The sequence below is a fragment of the Spea bombifrons genome, chromosome 3 (assembly GCF_027358695.1).
Source record: "Spea bombifrons isolate aSpeBom1 chromosome 3, aSpeBom1.2.pri, whole genome shotgun sequence".
In the NCBI taxonomy this organism is placed as follows: domain Eukaryota; kingdom Metazoa; phylum Chordata; class Amphibia; order Anura; family Pelobatidae; genus Spea; species Spea bombifrons.
Window position 1 is genome coordinate 49,826,287 of NC_071089.1, and position 9,940 is coordinate 49,836,226.

General features: G+C 47.6%; 1 non-coding gene across 1 annotated transcript; it reads right to left on the reverse strand.

The window, feature by feature from the left end:
- Positions 1-3,698: 3,698 nt before the first annotated feature.
- Positions 3,699-3,771, reverse strand: TRNAF-GAA (transfer RNA phenylalanine (anticodon GAA)). The gene has a single exon. It is a non-coding gene; the product is annotated as a tRNA-Phe (tRNA).
- Between the last annotated feature and the right edge of the window lie 6,169 nt (positions 3,772-9,940).

The window sequence follows — 9,940 nt, forward strand, 5'->3', positions numbered from 1 at the left end:
ACTCCCGACTGGACTACATCTTTCTCTCTCAGACTCACCTGGACTTGCTGCAGGCGGCCACGATCCTACCGATGACCTGGACAGATCACTCTCCAGTTTCCATTACGCTAGACTCTCCGTTGTGTAGGCCCAGGGAGTGGACGTGGCGACTTAATGACTCTTTTCTACTGGACGAGGCACTTGTCTCACAGACGACGACGGAACTGCAACGTTACTTTCAGGATAATGCTACGCAGGGGCTGTCCCCTCTGGTGGTGTGGGAGGCCCATAAGTGTGTGCTGCGAGGTTTCTTTATTCAACAAGGTACGCAACGAAAGAGGGCGCGCGCGCGGGAGATTGATAGGCTTACTGTTCGAATTCAGCAGTTGGAATCCCTGCATAAGGATACCCTTGATGAGGCGACCTACGCGGATCTGACCTCCCTCAGGGGCCAACTGTCTGATATTCTCAACTCTAAGTTTCGCCGGGCTTCCCTGTATAGTCAGAGATTTTTCAGTGAGCACGGTAATAAGTGTGGTAAGCTGTTGGCCAAAATGATAAACCCACTTAAGCGCAATACGCACATTCACCGGGTCCGGACGCCTGCGGGGGATTTGTCCCATTTCCCCTCTAAGATAGTGGATGCGTTTCACGCGTACTACTCCTCTCTTTATGGTTCGTCCCAGGTTTCAGATGGGGTGCCAGTCATGATAAGCGGGTCCGCATCAACAGTTATCTTGCGGAACATGGTGTGCGCAAACTCACCCGTGAACAGGCGGAATCCATGGAGGCGCCGTTCTCGGCTGAGGAGCTCTCCGCGGCTCTGAAGGCCACCCAGCGGGGTAAGTGTCCGGGTCCGGACGGTCTGCCCCTGGGGTACTACCGTACGTTCTCGGCGCCCCTTTTCCCACACCTGCTTGCCGCGCTCAATGCCATCCGGGGGGGACTTCGGTTTCCCTCCCAGTCCTTGGCGGCCACGATCACGGTCATTCCGAAGGAGGGCAAGGACCCTGGTCTGTGTCAGAGATACCGCCCGATCTCGCTCCTCAATGCCGACTTGAAGCTTTTTGCTAAAATGCTGGCGTTGCGTCTGGGTCGGTTCCTCCCGCTGTTGATTCACCCTGACCAAGCTGGCTTTATCCCTCGGCGTGAGGCGCGTGACAATACTATTAGACTTCTCTCTGTCATCCATAAGGCGCGGGGGGAGGCGCGCCAGATTTTACTGTTATCGAGCGACGCGGAGAAGGCCTTTGATAGGGTGGACTGGGGTTTTTTGGAGGCTACCCTGGAACATCTGGGTCTGGGTCCCTCTATGTTGGCCTGGATTGGGGCTCTCTATTCCTCGCCTACTGCTCGTGTGCGGGTTAATGGGGCTCTTTCTCCCCCCATAGCGATAAGGAACGGGACCAGACAGGGGTGTCCCCTGTCCCCGATGCTCTTTGCGCTGTCTCTGGAGCCTTTTTTGGAGGCTGTTTCGGACCCGAACATCTTGGGGTTACGGGACGGTGGTCGACATCATAAGGTAGCGGCATACGCTGACGATCTGCTGTTTATTGTTGACCGCCCCAGTATTTCGCTCCCGAATATTCTTGAGGCTTTTCGACTCTACGGCGCGCTGTCTAACCTTAAGATAAATTATTCGAAGTCCGAAATTTTAAATGTCTCCCTGCCCCCTCGGCTGGTGACCTCGCTTATGCCTTGCTTCCCCTTCCGGTGGTGCCCGGAGAAGCTGAAGTATTTAGGGATTTGGCTGACTGCCGATCCCGCGCGGCTTTATCATGTTAATTTTACGCCTTTGTTAGCCGTTCTGTCCGAGGATCTGCGGCGGTGGACGCCGCTCTATCTCTCCTGGATAGGCCGGGTGAATGTTGTTAAGATGAACCTTTTGCCTCGGGTGTTGTACCTGTTCCAGACGCTTCCGATTCGGATACCGCGGGACTTTTTCAAGGTTCTCCGGTCTCTGGTGTCTAGGTTTGTCTGGGGCAATAAGAGCCCTCGGCAGCGGTTCTCCCAGCTCACGAGGCCCAAGTCTGCGGGCGGGCTTGCCTTGCCTGATTTTCATGCGTATTACCGTGCTGCCCACCTACTTCGCATCTTGGAGTGGCATACCCTGGGTCCCCTAGCTAAGCCGTGGGTCGATCTGGAGCTTGGGGGGGTGCGGGGCCGTGTGTACCATGCCTTGTGGGGCCCGGGTGGCGGCCACGGCAGCATTTCCCATCCTTTTGTGCTGGCGACACTGGCGGTTTGGCGGGAGGTGTGCCTGCGCGCTCGCCTGTCTACCGCGCCGTCGCCGTTGCTGCCCCTTTGCGAGAACCCGGACTTTGCCCCGGGGCGGGAGGTGGGACGGTTGGACTTCTTCGGGGTTCCTGCCCCTGTCCGGGCCCGGGCGCTGCTGGAGGGGGGCGGGCTGCTCCCCTTGAGCTCGTTGCTGCAGGGGCGCGATCCTACGTGGTCGGAGCGCTTCACATACCACCAACTTGGACACTATCTCTCTACCTTGCCGCATGGGGACCGTCTCCACCGGCCCTTAACGGGCTTTGAAACCTTGTGCACGGGGGCCCGCCCACCGGAGAGGGCCATCTCCTTGCTCTATTCCTTACTGATGACTGTGACCTCTACGACTCGACCGTCCTTCTGTGAGACCTGGGAGACCGTTTGTGACGCTCGACTCTCTGACAAGGACTGGGATAAGATATTCGTTTTCACCCATAAGAGCTCGAGGGCCACTAAGACGCAGGAGACTAACTATAAACTGTTGACACACTGGTACAGAACGCTGCAGCGTCTCCAGCGTATGTTCCCGGGTACGTCTGACAGGTGTTGGAGGTGCGGTGGGGATGTGGGCACGATGTTGCACATATGGTGGTCCTGTCCCTTGCTGCAACCTTACTGGCGGGAGGTTCACCGGGTGATTTCGGAGTTATCAGACTCTCCCCCTCCTTTCCGTCCACTGCCCATGCTCTTGCATCACACGTCTCACTCGATCTCTCATTACAAACGGTCGGTGGTCCGACATCTCCTCGACGCTGCTAAAAGCCTTATACCCTTACACTGGAAACAACCTTGCCCACCCTCTCACCGGGACTGGGTGGCAAGGGTGGAGGAGATCAGGAGGGTTGAGGATCTCTCCGCCTCGACCCCGAAACTTAGGGAGGCCTATATGGCCACGTGGTTTTACTGGTTGTCCTCGGTTGTTGGGCACCATGTGTAGTTGCCTAGTTTCGCCCGGTGTCGCCCGGCTACTCGGCGGGCCGATGTTCGTGGCCGCGAGCTGTCCTGACTTCTTGATTTATGTTCTCCATTGTTCCTGGAATGGGTGTTTGTAACGCTGCTTGCGTGCTGGTGTACGCCTCTGACTGTACCTGTGTTATGTACCTTGCTTTGTATTTTTGTGTTCCACTGTCTCATGCCGTGGTTTCCTGATTCCCCCTTGCCCCCCCTTTTTTCCTTCTGTATCCCTGCCCTACCTCCCTCCTTTATGTTTTTGAAAATTTCAATAAAAATCTGATTTTGAAAAAAAAAGAAACCCGGGACCTTTTGATCTTCAGTCTAACGCTCTCCCAACTGAGCTATTTTGGCACGAAAGAAAATGCTGCTAGCAAATCTGCACGGGATGGGAAAGCCTGTTTAATAGCCAGTAAACTGCTGCACCATGAGTATATTTAAACATCTGGCTTACAAAGTACAGCCCATTCTTTTTAAAAATAAGCGAGCATGTGTGCCGAAACCCGGGATCGAACCAGGGACCTTTAGATCTTCAGTCTAACGCTCTCCCAACTGAGCTATTTCGGCATGCAAGAAAATGCTGCTAGCAAAAGTACATGGGATGGGGAAGCCTGTTTAATAGCCAGTAAACTGCTGCACCATGAGAATATTTAAACATCTGGCTTACAAAGTACAGCTCATTCATCTTCAAAAGCAAGAGAGCATGTGTGCAGAAACCCGGGACCTTTTGATCTTCAGTCTAACGCTCTCCCAACTGAGCTATTTCGGCATGGAAGAAAACACTGCTAGCACAAGTACATGGATGGGGAAGCCTGTTTAATAGCCAGTAAACTGCTGGACCATGAGAATATTTAAACATCTGGCATACAAAGTACAGCCCATTCTTCTTAAAAATAAGCGAGCATGTGTGCTGAAACCCGGGATCGAACCAGGGACCTTTAGATCTTCAGTCTAACGCTCTCCCAACTGAGCTATTTCGGCATGAAAGAAACTGCTGCTAGCAAAAGTACATGGGATGGGGAAGCCTGTTTAATAGCCAGTAAACTGCTGCACCATGAGAATATTTAAACATCTGGCTTACAAAGTACAGCCCATTCTTCTTAAAAATAAGCGAACATGTGTGCCGAAACCCAGGATCGAACCAGGGACCTTTAGATCTTCAGTCTAATGCTCTCCCAACTGAGCTATTTCGGCATGCAAGAAAATGCTGCTAGCAAGTCTGCACGGGATGGGAAAGCCTGTTTAATAGCCAGTAAACTGCTGCACCATGAGAATATTTAAACATCTGGCTTACAAAGTACAGCCCATTCTTCTTAAAAATAAGTGAGCATGTGTGCCGAAACCCAGGATCGAACCAGGGACCTTTAGATCTTCAGTCTAACGCTCTCCCAACTGAGCTATTTCGGCATGCAAGAAAACGACGCAAGAAAACGACGCAAGAAAACGACGCAAGAAAACGACGCAAGAAAATGACGCAAGAAAATGACGCAAGAAAATGACGCAAGAAAATGACGCAAGAAAATGACGCAAGAAAATTATCCTGATAATTTGGAGAGGGTCGGAAGATAGTCTGAATGAATTTATAAAATATACGAACAAGAATAATTTTAATTTAAAATTCACTTCAAACATACAGAGTCAACAAATCGAGTTCTTGGATGTAGACCTATTTTCGGAGGATAATCAGATATGTTCAAGGAATTATAGCAAGCCTACAGACAGAAATGGATACATAAATTACAATAGTTGCCATCACCCCCAATGGCTTAATAATATTCCCAAGGGCCAACTCTTGAGGGTAAAGAGAAACTGCACAAAAAGAGAGGATTTTGAAATCAAAGCAAAGGAAATCAAACAAAAATTTGTGGAAAAAAACTACCCGGAAGAAAAACTAGATGAGAGTCTCCGCGAAGTAAAAGCAGTAGATAGACAACAACTACTGGGGAATAAAAACAGTACACAAAAAACACCCAAGGAGAGGGATTTTAGTTTTTCATTTTTCACACAATATAATACCCAAGCAAACAAAATAAAACAAATCATAAACAAACATTGGCACATATTAAAGAATGATGAAGTGTTAAGTACGGTGTTACCTGATAGACCACAAATAATTTTTAAAAAAACAAATTCATTAAAAACCATTTTGTCCCCAAGTGTCCTACCAAAATAAATAACAACACAAAACCCTCAGATGTTCATAGGAAACAAACCAAATGGGTTTCAGAAATGTGGTTTTTGCAAGATGTGCACATTTTTACCTAAAAAAAACCAATCATTTTACAGGTACAGCAACAGGTCAAATATACACCATTAAACATTTTATAAACTGTTTAACGAAAAATATAGTGTACCTATTAGAATGTGGGTGTGGCCTACAATATGTGGGCAGGACTATAAGACCCATGAAGGAGAGGGTATTAGAACACCTCGGAAACATAAGAAATAAAAACACCAAACACAGTGTTCCCAGACATTGCAACACATGCCCAAAATATTCTATAGAAACTTTAAAAATCATGGGTATAGATTGGGTGCCGCCCAATTGGAGAGGCGGCAGTGCGGTAGATAATTTGTCCAAAAGGGAAACTGAATGGTTTTTTAAATTAAAAACTTTTAAATAAGGTGGTCTAAACATGGAGCTAGGCATATTGACATACATGTGATACACACACACACCATCATATATACACACACATATCACCATATATAATTCAGTCAACATGGGTTATACATGACGCAAGTGTATTACATGACACCAAACACACTTCTAGGCAATCATATAAATAATATGCATTTTTTATCTCACAATATGTTAGCAGTACACAATAATTGATATTGACAGACGAATAAATAAATAATACACATCATGATAAATAGAATTAATTTTTTATTTAAAAAAGATTTAAAATTTATTTTTAAAAATTCATTTAAAATTCATTTTATTTAAAAATTTTATTTAAAATTTATTTTATTTAAAATCATTTTAAAATTCATTTAATATGTGTGCAAGATAGTGATAAAACCAATAATATACATTATACATATGTAAGGCTCCTTTTTATTAGTATCCTATTTGATTTTCAAATCACAAAAAGGTATTTCATGCATTATTTACATATGTAAAATCCATCATCAGGCTACTGGGGTCTAATGGTAATTTGGATATCAATTGTCAGGGGCACATTCCTCCTAGGGAGTCCATACATGATGAGCAATACCCCTCATATTCTGGAGAGGCTAGGGCCGGTTCCTAAGAAAAGAAACGATAGAATAAGAACATTAAAATACAGTTATACACATTTTTCATACTTACCAGATGTAGACACTTACTCCCCTGTCTCACATTTCCGATCGGTATCCAAACGTGACACTCACCCATCCTTTTCATTCATTCTTTTCTCCCCTACACGTCTTCTAACTAAACTACTACCACCGATTATTAGGCTATTCTGACTAACTCGGGTGTTCCCCACCGATAGAATGGGAGATGGGGACGTGAAAATATCGATCGGCATATCTTCAATCTGTCCTTCCGAATACTCGGATATTTCATTTAATTTTATTTTTCATTTTATACTCACCATAGGGTGGAGGGGCACACTCCCGATATAGCGGATATCGGTACCTGTCTAACAGGGACACACACTCGATACAATAGATCGATAAACTTAGCAGGCGATCGTATAGCATTACACTATAAACCGGCGCGAGAATGAATGAATAAAAATGTTCCCCTACCTTTCTCTCGGAGTTCCGTGGAGAGCCTGAAGGTCCATCAGCAGACGGAATGACGATAGCGGACGTACTGACGTCAGACGCCGGCAGATTAAGATGGCGCCTGATATGATTTAAAAGGACCACACATCAATATTGAAGATACTCCTGATGAAGCCGCGGATACGGCGAAACGCGTTGAGGATTTGTTAGAGCTCTTTTAAAGTTTTTTATTGGACTTTTTATTTATTTGTTAAAACATCAATTGGTGGATGATTGTTCAATTAGTTTTTATTTTGGCTTACAGCCTTAAATAAATAGTACATTTTATCCCACTATATTGTGGATTCCTATCATTCTCAACATTGAGTGCAGCTCCATACCAGCAGACCACTGAAATCCAGCAGATACAGAGTCGTTGGAGGAGTAGAGGAAATTCACTTGATGCATACGGGTATTACACCCCTTCAAAAAGTGTAAGTGTATTTCTACATTTGCGTGTCACAGGAATTGTTTGATACTACACCATTGTAGTCCCCACCTGTGTTCTGCTTCTTTGCATATACACGCCACATGTCTACCCGGAGGATTGGATGTTTATGAAGCCTGAATACATGTACCCATTGTGAGTGCATTGTATGGCTATATAGTGTTAATATCTTTGCATAATACCACACAATCATTTTTTTCTTGTTTTTATATATATTTTTTTCAACCGGTATACACGAGCGCCCCCTAGTGATCTTTGTACCACTGGGATTCAAACTTGCAACCCTGTGGATTTCTGGGTTTATCACCTATCCACTACTCCACCAGGTGGATCTCGAACTGCAGTGTCCTTCTGCCTCTCCTTGGACCATGCTGTTCCCTAATGCTCTTGAAACACCTGCCCCTCGTTTGGTCAATTAAGGCTTAATATAAACCAGGCATCAGCCAAGCCTCATTGCTAGAGCATTGTGTTCCTGGCCCTGTATACTGAGCTACTGCTTTGCTGCATTTGATCTGTCTCCTGTGTATGACTCTTGGCTACGTCAACGATCCAGTTTTGTGTACCAGACCCCGGCGTGTTCCAGGCGTACCTACCTGTCCAGCTGCTTTCAAGCCTTGTGTCCTGCCTGAGAGCTTCCTAGCCGCGTGCCCTGCTTGAGTGCTTCCTAGCCGCGTGCCCTGCCTGAGGGCTTCCTAGCCGCGTGCCCTGCCTGAGGGCTTCCTAGCCGCGTGCCCTGCCTGAGGGCTTCCTAGCCGCGTGCCCTGCCTGAGGGCTTCCTAGCCGCGTGCCCTGCCTGAGGGCTTCCTAGCCGCGTGCCCTGCCTGAGGGCTTCCTAGACGCGTGCCCTGCCTGAGGGCTTCCTAGACGCGTGCCCTGCCTGAGGGCTTCCTAGCCGCGTGCCCTGCCTGAGGGCTTCCTAGCCGCATGCCTCCCTGAGGGCTTCCTAGCCGTCTGCCCTGCCAGTGGGCTTCCTAGCCATCTGCCCTGCCAGTGGGCTTCCAGTTTCCTGCCTGTTTTTCTCCTGCTCTCTCTGAACACCTAAAGATGGCGCCTAATAGAAAATCTAAAGCTAAAGTAGCGCACAGCCCTGAACTGGACACATCAGCCAGCCTACATCCATGTTCTGAACCTGCCCCTGCATTGAGACTCCTACCTGATCCGGCACCGAGTGCCCTGACAGAATGCTCTAGCCATGCTATGGAGTCCGCAGGGGTGCTATCAGCCTTAACCCAGTTAACCGAACAGATCATGCTAATGGCAAACTGTATGAAGGAGCAACACAATTTTTTTGTAGTGATTTTCAAGGACTTCCAACTCCTAAAATCCATGATTACGTCCACAGTAAAACCTATCCAAGACAAGCTTCCTAGATCTGCTTCCACCCCAGAATTGAGGTACGTGGCACAACCTTCTGCACCTGCTTTTGAAAAAACCACCCATGGTCCTGGACTATTCACTGAACAAATGCTAGTCCAGCAAAAGAACTTTAAATTACTCCTAAATGAGGTAAAAACGTTGAAGACTATGTTATTGCCTGTTTTGTGTCCCACACAGCAGCCTACACACAGGGTGGCCTCAGCTCCAGAGGGTTGTACCACTATTAAGGCCACTAAGCCCTCTGTGGTGGCAACCATGAACTCTAAGCTACAAGTTTGTCCCGTGCCCACTTTGGCATCCGTCTCTACAAGGACCCGTATTTCCTGGCCCAGAGCACCCCTGTCTGTTGACGAGTGGACCCGAAGGCGGGAGCAAAACCTTTGTTTCTATTGTGGGGAGCAGAATCATTATATTAGCTTTTGTCCTATTCGGCCCCCAAGAGCTCAGCCTAACCCTGAAAGGAGGAATACATCTCCACAGGAATAAGATCCACAGAGAACACTCTTAGTCCCCAACCAGAAGGACTCCTCAGGTACCTGCATTACCAAGCCGCCTTCAAGTATGGACTGTGTCCATTCATCCTCTGTTCATCAGGACCTTGGGTCCTATACATCCCCAGTAGAGGATGCACCCTGTGTCAAGCATGGTCTACTAACTGGTACCGTTCTGACTTTGCCTCTACAACATGGTGTCCTCACTGCAACCCACATTAAACCCAGCAAAGCTATACAGCAAAATCCATCCACTCCTGTGACCTCAGCTTACGCAGAACCTCTTCAATTATCACCTGATCTCATGGTGGCCTCCAATGGGACCATCATACGGAGGAAAGACCAGGCTATTTTTGAGCAGGCCCTTTTGTGCCCAGACACAAGGCCACAAAAAGAAACAACTCTGAAACAAGAGGCTGTCCAGAGGCCAGCCTTTAAGGGAGGGGTTTTGTCAGGCACCACCGGGATTCAAACCTGCAACCCGATCACCCTTATCACCTATCCACTACTCCACCAGGTGGATCTTGGACTGCAGTGTCCTTCTGCCTCTCCTTGGACCATGCTGTTCCCTAATGCTCTTGAAACACCTGCCCTCGTTTGGTCAATTAAGGGTTAATATAAACCAGGCATCAGCCTAGCCTCATTGCTAGAGCATTGTGTT